Below are 19,150 nucleotides of genomic sequence, written 5' to 3' on the forward strand. Positions count from 1 at the left end.
TACAATGGAATGGCCGCTCCCTACTCTCTTCTCTTCCAGATCTAGAACTACTTATTCAGAAACACAATCCTGATATCGTGCTTTTACAAGAAACATGGTTATCACCTCATAAATGATTTTCAATGAAAAACTTTTGAATTTTCAGATTTGATCGAAATGCTGGTAGGGGAGGCGGATTGGTAATCATGCTTTCTAAACACATATGTCATCAGGCATCTATCTCTAAGAAAATTCTTCTCCCTGATTGTGAGCTTTTAGCGCTCAAAATTTAATTTCCGCAGTGTGCTGATATTACAATTGCTAATACCTACTTTCCTTTAGGTGTACACCGGGCAGACTGCTTAGACAGCTTGGTGGCTCGCGCAAACAGTGTAGTTATTGCAGGAGATTTTAATTCCCACCACAGTGAATGGGGAAGTCGCACTTAATCCTGCGGCCAGCTTCTCTGGTCGTGGCTGTCTGCAAATGCTGTACACTGCTGTAATTCAAGAGATATAACATTTATGCGGAGTGGTACTCCCTCAGCCATTGACTTAACATTATCGGCAGGTAGGCTTGAGGTGACTGACTGGTTCACAGAAGATTCGGATACTTCTAGTGACCACTTTCCTATAACTTTCACTATCCGGTTATCTCCGCACAAAAATAGTTGTGTAAACCATAAATTTGTCAACCACAATATTTATAAAAGTTTGATGTCCGCCTCACTTGCCTCTATAGTCAGTACTAGCCGGGATGACAGAGCTCAGCAGGCGGTTTCATTTTTGCAAAGTGCAGTAGACCATGCAATATTCACTGTGCCCGCAGCAGCCTCTAATAAACAGCCGTCTCCCTGGTGGACACAAGAATGTGAGAAGGCCTATCGTTGCAGAAAAGCGGCCTGGAAGAGGCTATCCTGCAACCAGAGTCCAGCAAATTGGTTAAATTACCAATTTTTCTCTGCATCTTTCAAAAGAACAGTTGCAAAAGCCAAGGAGGACTATAACCAAAATTTGAACACTTATCTTTTAAATCCTCGTAATCGGAAGGCCCTGTATAGATTTATGGAACGTAACAAGAGTTCTCCAGTCCCTCACCTCACTTCTTCAACAGTGTTATCACCCCAACAGGCTCAGGAAACCCTGCAGAGTATTGCTCATGGACTAGCGGTACGTTTCCAGACTCAAAGAAACGTCCCTCTGCGCGCAATCACAACCTCTTCGGATTATACCGAGGTTGATGCATCAGAGCTCCTTTCAGTGTTGTTAATGATGCACCCTGCAGCTCCCGGACAAAATGATGTCACTGTTGGATGATTAAAATTTTAGGCCAGGATTTTACAAGCAACCTCTTAGATATTGTCAATACTTCATTGAAAAATTCATGGATTCCAAGCATTTGGAAGATAGCGAAAATTATTCTATTGAGGAAAGATGCAGGTAAAGGGTACGTCTTAGATAATATTCGGCCAATTTCGCTAACTTCAAATTTAGTCAAATTAATTGAAAGGGTAGTACACAGTCGTCTCACAAATCATATTCAGGATATTAATGGCCTTAGCTCAGCACAGATTGGCTTTCGTCGCGGATGCTCTATATGGACCGCGCATGTGGATCTAGAGAATAGAATCCGGCTCACGATACGCAGAAGAGAACTTTCAGCTTTGGTGCCTCTTGATGTTGCAAAAGTCTATGATAGTATAGAACATACTATTTTACTTAACAGACTTGCGCAGTTACATCATCCAACCTACATTTATGCATGGATATCTGAATTTCTAAAGGACAGATACTTTTACTGCGCACAGGGTACCCTATGTTCTAATACTTATCATCAATCAAGAGGAGTGCCGCAAGATTCGGTACTATCACCGCTGCTTTTTAATGTTTTGGTCAGTGACAGTCCCATCCGTCCTGATATAACAGTTTTTGTTTATGCAGATGACATAGCTTTTTTCGCCTCGGCCACGGATATCCATTCCCTTTACCAGATTCTGCACGGATATTTGGATGCTCTTGGAGTTCGGTTGCACCGTATTGATTTATCCCTGAATGTTAACAAATGTGGCATATTGGTATTTCCTCCAGACACGCCTTCCCACATTTCATTAGCCCATCACTCTAATCTGATTCCACAGGTGGAATCTGTTACATATCTAGGTGTTAGTTACCATCCAACCTTAGATATATAAAGCCTTCATATAAAGAACAACGTGCATAAAGGAGAACGCGCTCTAGGCCGGCTGACACGAATCGCCAATAAAAGGTTTGGGATGCGCCGCGACGCATTATTGTTACTATACAAAGCTTATGTAAGACCTATACTTGAATTCGGTTGCATTTTGTTCGCTGGTAGCGCAAACTACAAGGTTCAACGCTTAATCTTACTAAAAAGGCGTAGTCTACGTCTCTGCCTTGGTGTCCCAAAATCAGTTTCAAACACCCTGCTTGATTTCAAACCCAGTATGCCCGATTTAATTTCCCGCTTTAAAATACTCACGGTGCAAACTCTTCTCAGGTCGTTGGACCCGATGACTAATGTCAGTACTCCTATTTTTCTGTCTCAGCCGGCCTTACTTTTTTACCATCATTGGCCACGATATCAAATGCCACAAATTATCTTAACGCAGAAACTTTTAACACCGATTGTTGTTGATCTCAGTTATTTGCAGTGGGTTGACGACACGCAGGCAGCAGTGGAATTCCATTTTGACCACATCTTCCCATCTCATGATAAAACAAATGCCCACACACATTTTAAACGGCATTCTTTCTGGTCATATAGGGGAATTTCCCCATCATGTGGTGCTTTCTACCGATGCCTTCGTCAGCTGCCAAAAAGCTGCAGTTGGCATCTATTCGCACGATTTGGCATAGAGCTATTCTGTCCGCATCCCAGATTATATTCCTCTTTGCGGAATTTTTGGCTCTTGGAATGGCCCTGCACAAAATTCTGTCATGTATCTCACGTTATCATCCTGGCTGATTGTTTGTCAGTTTTAGTCGCCCTTGAAACTTCCCAAAAAGATTTTTTGTGCCGTTTCCTGCGATTTTTTGTCCCGTCCACTTTAAAGGAGGTCCGTTTTGTCTGGGTTCCTGGTCATGCAGGCACTCATTCAAACGAGGTGGCTGATTATTTAGCAAGGTCAGCTTTTGACGGGTTAGTAACGTATCCCGTCCCGAATTTCAGTCTGCTGGTGATCTCCAGGTTTCAGCGGTTCCAACACATATCAACCAGTTTACGCGATCCCTTACTAAATACTACTGATTATCAGCACTTAGCGTATAAATGGAACGTCCGTTCGTGTAAAACCAGGCAGTGTGAGGTATCAATGACGCGACTGCGGTGCAGGATTCCCAGTTTAAATTTATACCTATGCAGATGTGGGTGGTCACCGCAAAACCTATGTGACTCTTACGGGGACGTTGAATCTGTGGACCATTTCCTTCTCTATTGTCCAAAGTTCGCACTTCAGAGAAAGATTTACCTGGAAGTCCCTCTCTCCAGGTTAGGGCTCCCGTTTTCTCTGCCAGTGCTGTTATCGTTCGGAGCGAGCGCCAAAGGATTTGCATTGGGTCAAATTTGTGGGAATCTCCATGATTACATAGTTGCAACTGGTAGCTTGATTTGCTAACTCCTTTAAAAGTCTTGGAGTTTTTTTTTATTATTCTGGCCAAAATGTTCTTTGTTATTCCACTTCAAATATTGGTCTGTCGTTTTTCATAAATACATTTTTCAAAATTCAAGTTTTGCTCCGATATTTTGTCGTAATCCTATGAAAATTTCCTTATTTATACCACTATACCTTGGCCAATCCCCCCACGTGGGTATGTGCCATTATAAAGAGGTGAAGAAGAAGAAGAATATTTGATAGTCGTTAACCCTGAATGGTTGTGTAATGAAGACCGTTGTATTTCTAGGCGCGAAGCTAAGGAATGCCAAAAGAAGCTCCGAGTAAGAGGCAGAAACGAGAGAAGGGAGGAAGAGATAAAGAAAAAGATAGAAAGAGCAAGAGCGAAAGTATACAGCAAGGAGAGGAGTGATCAGCGGGGCGCAGTCGTGGATAAAGACGGAAGACATGCGCAGTGGCGGTGTCACGAAGTTTTTGTTTCCAGCCATTTGTGGTTGTTGCAACAATTCCTAATTTCCGCAAGGATCGTCATGAAGAGCACAGAGGGGCAACTCTTTATGGTGATTATATCGTTGGCGCTTGAAGCTGAACAACTTTTCAAATTTGCTACGATGTCCGCAGTGTTTCTTAGCGCATGACGTTGCTCCTGCGACGTTATACATCACCGATATAGATCGCGGTTCGTGTGCTTGAGAACTGCTGGAAGTGTGACTTGACCTCTTTTTAAACTGCGTTTTCAGCGCACGACACGGTCTCGGCTGCACGGCCGTCAAGCTGTTCTCTCCTGCATCTAGAGAACGGTCGCCGTCATTCTGTTGCTTGCTGCTTCATAAAGTTCATTTGCGACGATGGGCGGTCGAATTACTATGGTGTGCCGGCGCCAATGGGTAACCGGCATGAAAACATCGATGTGCATGGCAGCTGTCACATCGAGAGCGCCATTTTTTTTTATTTCGTGCCGGATATGCCGGTCAGTCTCTGTAGTTATTATTTCTAACAAAAAGTGGACAAACGAACTTCCCCCGCATGCGATCGTAGGCTGATCCAATGTAGTAGTGTTCGATTTGGATTGTGGCATGTTGTCACCAGATCAGAAACTCTTATGTACGAAAAATAATCATTGTTGAAGCCTAGTAATGTCGCATATCGCTTATATGTCCTTACACATGCATCTCTTTTTCATGAGCATTTCATTTCATGTGACGGCAAAAAAGAGTACAGCAGGGGCTTACGCTTTTCAACGGCACCAACCCATGTTCGTGATCGAATTGTGGATAGGCCGAGTTGTTCATAATAGCAAATCTTCATTAAAACTAAGGAATGCCTTTTCAGTAAACTGCTGTGATAGAATTTTTTTTTGTTTAGAAGCGTGCACCGAAGTTGCTACAAGACAAATGTATTCCAATACCAAGTTATTATCTTGGTCGGCACAGCCATCGGTAAAATGCAGTGATCTTGAAGGGTAAAAGTTCTGGGATGGTAACGCTCAATTGCGGAGCTCTACTCTTTGATATGGTGTCTGATTTCATATATGTTGTTGCTTTCACAACACTCTTGTTGCCGAGGTGCTCGACAAGTCGGCTTTTTTGCTGTAGAACAGTTATTAAGCAACGCTTCCTGGGTAAGCTGCAGCAGCTTGTATCAGATATTCTCGAAGCCTTCGGATACACGTTATCGGTGCACCTGCACATGTTATCTGCAACTATAATTTACCTGAGAGTGCCTGCAATGAACCTCATTATTTGCCTATTTAGCGGCACCGATGGTGGACATATACGAACATTACATCTGCCGGCATTGTTGTAGATTACTTCCTTGATTCCCTCGTCCTCCTTGCACTTGCCGCCTGCTAAATTTGTTTGCTCGAACATATATGCTTATTTTTAATTTCAGAGTAGCAAGCAATAGGTTAATTGGGGCCCTTATCTGCTCATATTTGTGGTGTAGTTGCGACAGGACCAATTTCGTGCACATTTCCCAACCACATAACAACGTGTATTTCAATTTTTTTTCAAAATGTGTGATGTGCTATTGCACGGTGGGTGCCTCCGAAATGCTGACGTTGAGCCGTTGCTAAAAGGCCTGCAGTGGCGTAGAGAATACATTTATTTGAACCCATTTACTTACGCTCGGATGTATTCGCAGATTCCCTGCTTTGCATCTGCCCTAAGTTCTGTTCTTTTCCGAAATGGTTGAAATCAAAGGAGTTTCTTTTCTTCTTGCCGTGTGCTCTATTAAAAGAAACGTTAGCTGAGTGTTGCGAGAAGAAAGCTGTGAGGCTGTAACAGAAGGGGTATATTTTAACCGGGCGGCCTAAATAATTTTGTGCAATGAACATAATGCGCCAAGAGGGGAGTTGTCCGGCCTCACGGTGGAGGCTCGCTGTCAGTGATTTTCACAAAATAAAGATAAGTGATTTGCCATTCCGAAAGTGTAAGTGGAAAAAGTCAATGTGCATGATTGTACAATGCATAACAAAAAACTCTGCGCGCTCTGCTGCGAGTGGTACGACGGTAGTTTCATGGTGCTCCGCGTAATGTGATTAGTCTGTATTTGGTGTTCTACTGAAGTTCACACATTTTTAACACTGCTTCCCTTGCATATTACTATTTGTTTACAACACTTGACGTCTTGTTTGCAATGCTCTCTATATTAAAGAGACAAAAATATTCAGGCCCCATTCAGTTTGAGTACTTTCACCCTCTCCATTTGCCAAACAGAAAGCTTGCTTGTTAACAAGGCATAAATGCATTGAAAAAGCTTCGTTCCCTAAAGAACTCTCCATAATTCACGTCGTCAGTATTATAGGGCGTATATTAACGAAATACGGCCGTATACACGAAAGTCCGGTTAATTCTTTAGTTTTGATGACGTCACAAGCGCCAAATATTGGTTTTTAACCAAGTAACACAAGCAGTAATCTTTCAGTTGCAAACTTCGCAGGCTGATTATAGCAATGTGTTGTAGGCACCGAAATAAGGTGGATGAAAAATAATAGTTGGCTTAACCTGACGCTGTAACTATTAAACAGAATATTGAAAAATGAGCACTCTGGCGTTGGTAAAACTTCGCTATTGAACAAGGACGACAGCAAAATACAGAAAACACCACTGCACAAAGCAGCAATTCAAGTTGTGTTCTGCTCGTCCCTTTGTGCAATTTCACCAAGCTGCTTTACCCCAAATAAGCCGCAGAGTATATTCGGTTCAATCTGTGAGCAACACCAGGAAAAAAGTACAGAGAGCAGTGTGTATCAATTGATGTAGAACTTACGATGTAAATATTGTTACGCAGCGTATAGGCTTACTGAAGAGTTCTAGGAAGAAGAGGGAGGCGCGCGCACACTGATCTGGGCTCTGAGCCTTTTGCGGCAGGCTGTGTTTCGTCGAGCTCTCACCAGTAATAAACCCATTCCAACCGCTACATTTGATGCTAGGTGCTGGGTGAACACGTCTTGGATTCGCCAGTACCCCGTCGCAGCCGCCGTGTAGCCTGTTTGCAGCTTTATCACCTCAAGAGTTCCTTTCAATGGCTACCGCGCAAGCGACGCAGACCGAGGGACAGCGAGCTGAAGAAGAGACCACCTTGCCCCATCAGCGAGATCCGCACAGTTTCCACGGCGAGACTGAATAGGACGTTGAAGAATGGCTCCGACATTATGAAAGGTGCAGCAAGTCAAACCGTTGGAACTCTGCATACAACGTTGTTTTCTTCCTTGCTGACACGGCTCCGACTTGGTTTGACAACGACGAGGAAACGCTCACCACCTGGAGCAGGTTTGTTGAAGAAATCACGAAGTCCTTTGGACGTACACATGCGAGGAAGGAACGCGCTCAACTTTCCCAACAGCATCAACGTTCCCAAAGAACCCAGATCAGTCTGAGCGCGTCTCCCACTTCTTCCTCAATCTCCTCAGCAAGGCGCTACGCGACGTAACAATATTTTTACCCAGGTGTCCTATATGTGTCTTGTCAGTCATTACACAGCAACTGTAGCCCCTTATCTATCAACAGCTTGCGTTCTTAATTGTGGAAGGTATTATGTACTCGGACGCTGCTTGATTTTTCTCGCCCATTAAATTATTCGTTCAAAATCGGCACGCTTTCTAAAAGCACTTCTGCGATAGCCAACTTGACATTCTTGCACCTTGAGTGCTTTGAAAAAGCATGCCATAAAATCTTTTATAAATATGATGCTGAAGTGTTCATTGTTTTAACTTGCGTCCTACTGTTGTGAACCCCATGTAATCCTAGCCGCCTTCAACAAGTGGCCCATGCTTATAGCTACTCATTTTGCCTTTATATATACACTGTAAACAAAAATATACTCAAAAGGGAGTAAAAAGGGTGGCGGCCACCCTTTTTACTCCATTTGTGAAAACATTTACTCAATGAGTGGGGAGTAAAAAGGTGAACTGTCCTCCATTTTACTCCCATGAGGGAATAAGGGAGTAAAAATGAGGATTTACCAGCATTTACTCCAGTCTAGAAAGGGAGTTAATTGTGCCAAATACTCCACCATGCCGAACTGGAGTAAAAAACACCATTTTGTGCAATCCGCCCCGCCACCTAGCGTCTCGTCTGCTTCTGGTCAGTCGTCTGATAACGGCGGTGAGTGAAGACTGCTTGGTTACCATCGTCGCCGGATCTCTGCTGACTTCTGCTCCTTCGTGGGCGCCAGCCGCAGTACAAGTTATCGGCTTGTCGCCGTTTTCCGCTACAGTACGGTACATAATTGAATTGCTCCTGTGAAGCCTCCAGTGCTCTAACCGTACTTAACTTTCCTTGGTTTGTGTCGCCACCCCGTTACAGCCCCCGCTTAGGCCTAATTCTCACAGGCTTTTTTCAGTGTGGTCCTCGCAATGTGTTGCAGCAGATTATGTGTTGCATGGACAAGGAACTGTGATAGAACATAGTGTCAACGCTGAGCTCTTGATTGAGCTCATGAGGCCACATTTTTCCTCAGCCATGTTTAAAATCCAAGCCTTAATGAAGTGAATATATGAAATCAAACACTGCCATTCCAAACTACCAACAGGTGTATTTTCATCTTTTCTGCTCTGGTTTTGGGTCAAATATAGTGTGGTGCATGACCGTGAAAACTACCCAGTGTCTCCTTTTCAGTTTTGAACTACTGATTATAAGGTTACATCCCTTTATCTGCGAACATGGCCAACGTAACGAGCTCGACCAGCAAAAGGAGACGACAAGCGGACGACTCCTGCCGCGTACGCCGCCGCTGGGCTAGCAGACGGCGGAAAGAATGCGTGACGCGGGGTCTAGGGCAGCGCCGTTTCCCAAGTTGGGTTGCCGGCGGCCCGCAGAGCTACTGCCCGTTTCCGCCGCTGTCACTGCTGTAATAGTGAGCCTGAATGGGGATAAATAAGCATGACGCCATTTTTGGGCTCCATTTCTGTGGGTAGTAAAAAATTTACTCCCTTTTCACTCCAATATAACTCCCTTTATACTCCAAAATAACTCCCTTATATAAGGGAGTAAATAAAAAACACCATACATATGGAGTAAAAAAAAACTCCTTTTGGGTGTTCGTTAGAGGACAAGCCATTTACTCCCTTTTGGGTGTTTTTTTGCTTACAGTGTATCACAGCAAGCACCAAAGATGTCGTCCTTGGCTCTCCTCTCTTTTTTTCCATACATTAATGGCCTAAAAAAAACTCACGTATAGGAAGGATGCTGGTCGGAGTCTTTCTACAAGTGCTCTAAATGTTCCGGTCCACATAAAATAGTGATCGCGATGGATACCAAATTTAAACGCAGGAAAGACATCGGAATTACAGCCTAGATGGCAAAACCCGCCGCCTAAATGCTATAGCATTTCCTTTGTTAATAATGGTTAAAAAGGTGGCTAATTTTTTCTTTATTTGAGTCACTGCACAACCCTGCTGTAGCAAAAGACAATCAAAAAGGGAGTAACACAATTAACACATGCATCTTACTGCTACTATTCATCACCATAAGCATCATCAGATTCATTACACTCACTGCAGGACAAAGGCCTCTTCCATGTCTCTCCAAATAACCCTGTGCTTTGCTAACTGCGGACTCAACCTTTTTAAACTCACCCGCAGACCTAACTATTTGCCGCATCCTGCTACGCTTGCCTTCTCATGCAATTCCCTCCGTTACCGTTAAGGACCAGCGTTTATCGTATCTTCGCATTACATGCCCTGCCCACACCCAATTATTCCTCTTGATTTCGACTAGGATGTCATTAAGCCGCGTTTGTTCCCTGACCCACTCTGCTCTCTTTTTGCCTCTTAACGTTATCCCTTATTTTCATTTCTATAGTTCGCTGTGTGGTCCGCAAAATAAGCTGAAGTTTTTTCGTTAGCCTCCACGTCTCTGCGCCTTAGGTGTGTACCGGTAAGATACAGCTGCTGTATACTTTTCTCATGAGGGGTGTTGGTAAACTGCCATTCATGATGTGACAGAACCTGCCATATGCGCTAGCTCATTTTTATTCTTCTAGTTATTTCCTTCTAATGAACCGAATCGGCGTCCGCTACCTGCCCTAAGTAGACGCACTCCCTCACCACTTCTAGCTCCTCGCTGCCAGTTGTGAGCTGCTGTTTTCTTGCGAGACCATTGAACATTACTGTGGTTTTCTGCATGTAAATTTTTAGGCCCACCGTTCTGCCCTGCCTGCCTAACTCACTGATCATGCTTTGCAGTTCATCTCCGGAGTTACGAAATTGTCTGCCGAGATAAGGCGGCCTTTGAGCGCGCAAACTATGGACTTTCACTGTCGGGCATCTTGCGCTTAGACATATTTTAATAACCCAACTCCTCCCCCCAATATGCCCTTTTTGTGGCGCAACACCCTATCGTGTACTATCACACATGTTTCCATCGCACACTACGCTTCTACTTCAATCCTCAATTCCCTTACCGCGCCCCTCCGCTGCCCCTCCCAGTGGAAAGCAGCCTTCTCCAGCACAGCTCTGGCGACCACCGTAACCTGATCAACCGGTAGTGACAGGAATTTTAGTCCTGGACCCAGGGCTCGACTTCCTGAAGGCCACCTTAACCTTAGTTTATAATAATGGTTCTTGCCTCTCTCCCTCGATTTGCTGTGATGTTTTTGTGCTTTTTTAATGACAGAAGCTACAGACGGCATGAAACGCAAAACGCCAGCTGCATTGCGTCCTGGAGTAAAGACCCCTGACAGCGTTTATTCCACTCCACCTACTGAACTGAATGCAATCCCAGCGGGCATTGCGACCGCGGCACCGCCTCCAGTATTGCAACCCACTGCCAGTGTGGCTCCAAGTGGCGGACCGCCGATCTCCAAGGTCCCGCCGGCGGCACCAGTGCCGTACGCGCCCTCCCAGGCTCCGGTCAAGGCAGGTCCGCAGGAAAGCCAGCCGCGTGTGAGTGATCTTCTTGTGCGAAGCACAGCCTTGATTTAGCGCCCAATTTCCAGCTGTAGGAATGAAATACTTTTATAAGTCGCGTACCTTCTGCATTCATCTGTACAGCTGTGGCCTTCATAGCTGCCGCTGCGCCATAAACCCTAAACTCCACTACTGCTGCGACCACTACAACTTCTTCAATGCCTTGTACTACCACTACTATTGACGGTGGTACTACTACTAGTACTGCTGCTGCTGTTACTGCTAATACTACTCATATCTACAACAAATAGTCCTGCTAAAACAACTCCATTGCTGCTACAGTACTACCACCACTGCTATCTCTACAACAGCACCTACTGCTGCTACTCTTGCTAATACTAATACTGCTGCTACCTCTACTATTACTACAAACAACAAAAATCTACTACTGCAATTACTACTACTACACCTTGTACTATACTGCTACCAATATGTGAATGCACTACTACTAATTACTGCCAATATTAAGTATTCTATATCGGCCTCCTGTATTTAACTGGACTTATAGAATAGGAATACTTTTTTATTCGTGCTATCTCTAATACAACGTTACACCAACTATACCACTGCTTCACTAAACTGCTCCCGACTACTACTCAAAGTAATTTTAATACTTCGAGTAATTAATCCTACTCCTACTCCTACAGCTAGGCGTGCGTCTATATACACCGAGATGCTGACAGAAAAGGAGTGGCATATAGTTTCTCTTTCTCGACTCCACGACAAATTTTCTCACCAGTGGTTCCGAAAGTTAAAGCGCCCAAAGACGTACTCTCTTCGTGCGGAGCGGAATAAAGTCCCCGGTTGCAGTGCACAGTACCGTTAAAAGAATGTCGCCTCAAGAACCTGCCTTGCTAGCTGTCCTTTAGAGCGACAGAAAAAAAGTTTTTTCCGAAAAGTGCATGGCAATGCTAACTTAAGCTCTGCTGAAATGGATGGATAATAGTCTATGTTTTAGAAAAGGAACCATGTTCTCTTAAATATTCACCGGTCTGCCCTATATAGGCACGAGCACAGCTCAGAGGGACTTTGTTGACAACACCAATATTGCGCTCAGTAAACTTGGCAACTGCCTGCCGGTTTCTTACGGGTTCGGCTTGAAGGTGCACAAATGCTCGACAGCTTTCGAGGTGTCATAAACACGACGTCCACACTAAACCTTGCTGTCTTTCATTCTAAATAAGAACTACGCAGTGGACGGACGCTAATTCCCAAGTTAGCGTCCGTCCACTGCGTATTTCCAAGTTAGCACTCGCCCTCTGTCCCTCTCACGTCCTTGTTTCTCTCGCACTAAGCCCCCCTACAAATTGGGAAGAGTAACCTGGGTCTCACAAGCCACATCAGTGGCAGCCCCTACCATCGAAGGACACTGACGTATCGCTTTACCGCTGCGCCACTACACCAGGAGAGGTCTGAGGACTCCCAGGGATCTATGAATGTAAAGTGCAGAATGACCAATTCCGCATATATGGCCAGGAACTCAACAAATTTATCGCGTCAGAGCCTTAATTAAGGCGGAAGAAATTTGTCCCCCCCTCCCACATTTAGTCTATTGGAACAATAAGGCCAACACTAACCAATTTCCCCGATCTCTATCTGAAGCCTGTTTGACCTTGAAAACTGAGCCTCTAAATAAAACTGAAGCCCGAGTCGAAACAGAAATGCCAGCGAATCTAATTCGTTTTTGGCGTAAGCACGCTGGATCATGCATCATTTTTAGCTATTACTTTACTTGCCACTATACATATTTCATTCAAGGTTCTGGGAAAAAATTTTTATTGCTAATACTTCTCACGTAACAACACATATTAAACTATATATATGCGCGCAAGAAGAGTCTCTTTCATTAAAGTAGATGGTTTAGGTACGTCCGCTTGAAAGAAGCTTCCATTGATGACGCCAGCTACAGCACAGGCAAAGCGCATCAACCACACCGCGAGCAACGGAGCAGCGTGCCAGGCGGCTGTTCTGAGGCCGAGCTATCGGTGGAGTGACAGAGTTCGACACGCTCCGCCTGTGTAGCTTCCTGTCTGCTGCCTAAAATATTTGCCGCCAAATGAAGAACTGGAAGTTTGGTTTATGAGCTGTGTCGCTCTCAGTAAGAGACCAGGCCAATTTGTGAAGAAACGGCATCGCTGCCTTCTACTTTCATCGGTAAAATTAACAAACACAAATTTCGTACAAATTTTGGCAATTTTTTTATTATGCTCTCGAAAAGAGATGAATAGAGCACGGAAAACTGTTACGATGAAGGTGGTGAAATACGGAATGAAAAATATTAAGGCGAAGTATTTCGCTACAAAAATGTATGGACTTGCAGACCCTTTGCTTTCTCGGCAGTTATGCACGCGGGTGGTTTCCTTCAATTATAAATAACGATGCGAACAGTCGTTCTCCGCTGTTTCAAGCGAAATATTAAATTTTGCATCGCTCAGTTCTGCGTGTCAGGCAGCATGTTCAAGCCGAAAGGAATGTTTGAAGAAGCTCTTTCACTTATGGAGGAGCTTCGTTCTTAAAAATTAGCAGGTGATTTAGCATGGTTAAGCCCGGAATATCATGCAGCAGCACCACAAGTTATGGTGGGCACTTAAGGCCCTTACAGGGTAAGGGCGTTTCTTCTAAAGGCCTTTGCCGTGCACGCCTTTACCAAAAGGCTTTTATCCTAAATGCCTTCTACCGAAAGTCATTTATCTCAACGGCATTTCACCTGAATGCCTTTGCTCTGAAGGCTTTACATTGAAGGACTTCACCCAGGTCTTCACTCAGGTGAAGTTCTGCCAGGTCTACACACTTGCCATGTACCCCACAACGCGTTGGGCAGGGGATCCGCCTGCCTCAAAGCAGGCTTCATGGACGTACAGTATTTGTCAATAGTATACAGCTCAAGGGGTCTGCTTCTGAGCCCTGCCGCGCTTCTCCTCTTGCATACTCAGGGACCCTAATGTCGCGACAAAGCGGGAGCAACTGAAGTCTTCAACCCTCCCAAACTTAGGAGCGTCAAATGTGCTTAAGAGCCGCGCTACAGGGCTTGGAAGCAAACCTCTCTGGCTGTATCTTTTTGGCAAAGACTGTACGTCCATACGCGCTTAAGTCCAAGATCGGAAAATGCGCCTAGTAGTGCTACTGCAGTAACATATCCTGGCATGAATGAGCCTTCACTTGAAATTTGACTCTCTAGACTGCAGCAGTATTTCTCTCGATTGAGCTGCTGCGTTGAAAAGCTGGGTTAATTTTGAATACCTGAAAGCGCACTTGAAGTGCTTGAAGAACGTTAAGAAATTCTCCTTTCTCGAACATTTAGTGACTTGGAGGATAGCGTGCTTTTGAGTAAATTTAAAAAAAAAAATCGGCAAATAACGGGCTTCATCTAAAAATTTTCTCACCCTTTTTTTAGCCCCCCTAAAAATACAATTAGGATTTTCAGCACTTCAAGGCAAACTTTTACGCGCTTCTATACGATCATCTCGCCTGTTAGTAAAATCCATGAGCAGTCAGCGTTTTCACGGCTCAACTTACCGATTATGAAAACTCAGTTATCTTCCAAAACTCTTCGTCAGTTAGCTGAATCCTTCCGGGAATCAGACAGCTGCTATTAGACCAATCCAACTAGCAATAGCAATCGTTAGTCGCTCGTTTTCCTCACGCAGCACCCCGTACTCAAATCTGTTTAGCCTGTTATTGCCTTACTTCCTTTATAACCCGTTTGCTAATGTTTTGTGTCTGTTATATTATTCGCATTTTCATCACTTGAGATTCTTGGTTATTTTACTTTATGTTATCCTATTTGCTCGCATTTTTGTGAATGATAACATGAGAGAGTGACCTATGCCACCCCCACCCCTCAACCCTATGTAAGGTTTAGAAATTGACATTTTGGGAGAAAAAATAATGTTTAACTTTCCGATTTAACAGTGCAATGTGGTGGACATTTTTCCAGCCTCCAGCCCCACTCCTTCCACCCCCGGCCCGTCCTGCAGAAGCAACAGCCCAGGTACCAAGACCCCTGCTACCTCAAGGGGCTGGCGGCGCAGCACAACAGCCCCCGATTGCAGTGGATGCATAGGAGAGAGAGACTCAGGGAACGCTCAGTGCCATCGGTGGCCGCCAAAACTGGTTGCCTTTCCTTGCGCTATACTTTTGCGCCATGGTCATCATTCTTTCTGCGCTGATTGCCTACATAACCCTCGTCATTTACCAGCCCGACGACGTGACCGTGGAGACCGAGGACGCAAACAGAAGCCGCGCGTTGCCAATGGCGCAAGTGCCCTATGCTGCCTTGGACGAGAGTGACGTAAAGACCAATGAAGCCATAAGTCTCACTACAGAGACCGACCGGTCTTAGCGTCCACGGAAGAAATCTCCCGCTAATCGGATATTGACAATGAGTGAATGACTGATTGCAACCGTCGTTGTTTTGAAGCAGTGTCCTGTAATAGCTTTTAGACAATACCAATGCAAAACTTTCTTCTGAGGCATGCGGTGCTTGACAGTAGAGTGCATGACGCCTAAATATGTACACATTTTCCTTCCCTGTGCATTTCTGTTTTAAAGCTACGATAAAAGATGCCTATACGCTCTTTGAACGGAGCCTATCGATGTAACGACACTAACAATTAAAACTAACTCAGTAGTGGCTAAGAACAAAACATTTCCCATCCTCATCAAATATGCTGAAATGGTAGAAATAGAGCACTGCACGGGCCTCAATCTGAGGCCAGAGCCCGGCCCGGGCCCGAGACCTGAAGCCCGAGCCCGGCCCAGGCCCGCGGCTTCAAGCCCGGGCCCAGCCCGGGCCCGCTAAATTATCGCTCTAGCGAGCCCGGCCCGGCCCGTGAATCCCGGAGTGAAGCCCAGCCCGGGCCCGGCCCGGCCCGGTTGACAGTAACGCTTCAGGTATACTGCTCACTCTGAGCAAGTAGACCGCTACTACACCGATAAGAAACTGGCCGACGAAGGTTCTGAAACCGCAGTTTGGCTTTCAGAAATTTGGTTCTTTTTAACCCAGAAGGTACAGATGAAGAGTAGTGCTCGCCAGGCCCGTCTTTTGGACAGTGATCTCGTGTAGGTGGGCAAAGATAAACTCGGAAGTACCGAGAGCTAAATAAAAAGGGCTGCATACACTCTTAGTAGTCTACTTTGCGTTCCCCCCTGATTTTAATCAGTCATATTATGCCGCCCGCGAAGTATAAATATTAAAGCTGCCTAGCAAGCAGTGGGATGACATTTCTTTTAGTGAACGCGATCTCATAGGTTGACCTCATAGCCGAACTGGTCGCCTTTCAGCAGAAACGAAAAGCTAAAAGGCTTGAGTATTTCACGGTATGTACTTAAAGACTATAAGCGTCATAAACTGATATGTTCTTCCCGAATGCATTTCTAGTAGTGTATAGGTATGTTTTGGGATGACGAACGATCAATGGCCAATTAAGGCCGGTTGAATTTTACTCGTTCTGCACCACGGCGTGTAAATAAGGAAATAAATAAGTCAATGAATAAAGCTTAGTTTTTTTTTTCTCGGCGCGTACTATAACCCATAGCTCATCCGTGTCGCTGCTTCAATGCCGCAGTTGTGCACTTCAATCTGCAATAGCGAATGAAAAGTCGGACACCAGCCGTTTCTGTACGGACCCAAGCCTGACTCGGGCCCGCAGCTTTAAGCCCGAGCCCGTCCCGGGCCCGCAACTTCAGGCCCGGGCCCGGCCCAGGCCCGGCAATATAAATCACGTCCCGGCCCGGCCCGGCCCGCGGGCCGGGCCCGGGCTTTCGGGCTGGCCCGAGCCCGTGCAGTGCACTAGGTAAAAATATTGATACCTAAAAAGTACGAAGACTATTGCTACTACACTGTAGAAACTACACAGACTGAATTACAGCATGCACATTATTTTCTGGACAAACAGAAACTTCGCGTACTCTTCGCATTCATTGAAAAAAAATATTTTCGCTTGGACTTATTCCTAGATGTAGGTGTCATTGCATACTTGGAGAAGAAGACGAGAAAGGAATATTTTATTTATTCGCGTCTTAAAGGCTACGTTGGTCCAGGCATGTTACCAGAATGGACGAAGGACGTGCCGGAGAAAGGGCGTTATTCGTGAAGATAGCACGAAGAATAGAGCATGGTTTGAAACGACGGAAATAGAGTTGGCGGAAAGGAAATTGTCCGCGCGTACAGCTCAGCACAGTTAAGAGTAGATGGCACCCATTGAAAACCGCTATATTACACACACAAATAGCATAACTAGCAGGAGAAAGAAGAAGAACTCAAATAGTCGCGAAGAAGAAGAAAGACGCTAGCGCTGCCTTCGCCATCCTCAACCATCCATCCTCAATCAGGGCGCCATTGGAAATGCTGCCTCTGCACTCGAAGCGTCCTGTTCCTCGCTCTCCGACGTCTGTGACAGCAGCACACTCAGCAAAGGACCGCTTTCCGGACCAGTCATCCGGGCATGAAAGTGGCCCGAGTTCCGTGGGTGCCCAGTACCCCGTGCGCCAGGCCTTATCCGTTAGTGCTTACATGGCCTTGGCGCCTTCCACTTCGGGCCCGGGCTCTTCGGCAGTCTCTGTATACGTGTCCTCGAAGTCGTCGGGATCACTGCCAAACGACCAGGTCACGCAAGTTGACCCTCTATATGAGTCGGCAGAGTAAGTATTGTGACGTTTGGTTCCGGTATGTTATGCAGACCGATCCATGTCATTATTAATGAGCCATACTTAGCGATAACACTCGAAGGCTTCATAATGACATACTGCTTGTGCGTAATACGCAGAAAAAAGAGAATGAGGGACTCTTTAGCTACGGTATAGCTATATGTATTCATTGGGGTGTAACACTTCAAAGTAACTTTGCTTATGAGGTACGCCGTAGAAGAGGGCTCAGAATGAACTTCGAACAACTGGGGTTCTTTAGCCTGCGCTCATACAGCAAAGAACAAGGGTGCCATACTTTTCTCCTGCAGTGAAACGCATCCGCCGCGGCCTGTATCCCAACCGCGTCCTCGGACTCAGCAGTCGAGCGCCATAACAATTGATGGCAATGCTAATATTATTGATTGTGCAAATAGTGAGGTAAATGCTTTTTAACAATTTTTACAGGATATACTTTATCAGAACAAAATATGAAAAGGAAATAAAGAAAAAAAGCGCGATTATCTCTTTGTATCATTCAGTGTGTCCAGAGGGCCTCATTTTGTCACAGTTTTTGTAGCAAGTTCTCGAAAAAGAACGCAGAGCAGCGTTCGACCTCACGAGCTAGCAACTGTTATGCCGTCCCTGTTTTCTCTCGGCTGTGCCTACTGTGGAGAAGTCAAGATGGAATGATGCGAAATAATGACGGCGTGCCCAGTGGGTGCACAGCTGCCTAATGGCAAGCATACTGCCGAGAGGGGCTCAAGGATCTTACATTGACGGAGTTAACTTCCTCCAGCGTGTCCAACATTCTACGACAAAAAAATTGTAGATGCTCTTAGGAAAATATTGTAGGTAATAGAGCATTCTTCTTATATCTACGAAAATATTTCTTTTAAAGAGTTTCCATTTGTCGCATCGAACAGTTAAGGCTGGCATAGGAAACCAATGGGGAGCGGTTTGCACGATTTCAAAAACGCTGCAAAAAATGCGGAACTACTTTTGGGTGAACTGGGGATATATTGATTTTTATAGTGAAATCTTGCATTAAATGAAAAAAAAAAATGTTTTTATACATCTTCGCACTCAAAAATGCTTTTGTGCATGATTATATGCTTATGTTATGATCCCCATCGTTACATCATTTTAAACGTCTTTTTGATGTAACAACTTAATTTTCTACGTTTGCCTCCGCGATTCCGGAAACTCTCTTCGTCACTCAATCCACTCTTTCCTACATCCTCCTCACTTCTGGGCTGAACGGCTGCTTTTCGCGCTTAGAATAAAGCGCAATTAGAAACACAATTTATTTGGCCGTAATTTTATGTATGTCACGCAGGAACGGCAAAAGGTGGCTAGTAAACATGCTTCCTGGGGGGTTACATCCTGGTTCATACATCTCACAAACAACACAACACATGCATAACTGTTCAGTGCCAAACGAAATTCGTTACCAAACCAGCACGCGCAAGACCACGGCCTTTAAAGGCGCATAGAAAAGA

At 45.0% G+C, this 19,150-nt stretch overlaps 1 pseudogene; it reads left to right on the plus strand.

The window, feature by feature from the left end:
- Positions 1–10,745: 10,745 nt before the first annotated feature.
- On the plus strand, positions 10,746–15,366 carry LOC149343382 (uncharacterized; annotated as a pseudogene).
- Positions 15,367–19,150: the final 3,784 nt, after the last annotated feature.

The sequence above is a fragment of the Amblyomma mixtum genome, chromosome 5 (genome assembly GCF_055824585.1).
Source record: "Amblyomma mixtum isolate Tamu chromosome 5, ASM5582458v1, whole genome shotgun sequence".
In the NCBI taxonomy this organism is placed as follows: domain Eukaryota; kingdom Metazoa; phylum Arthropoda; class Arachnida; order Ixodida; family Ixodidae; genus Amblyomma; species Amblyomma mixtum.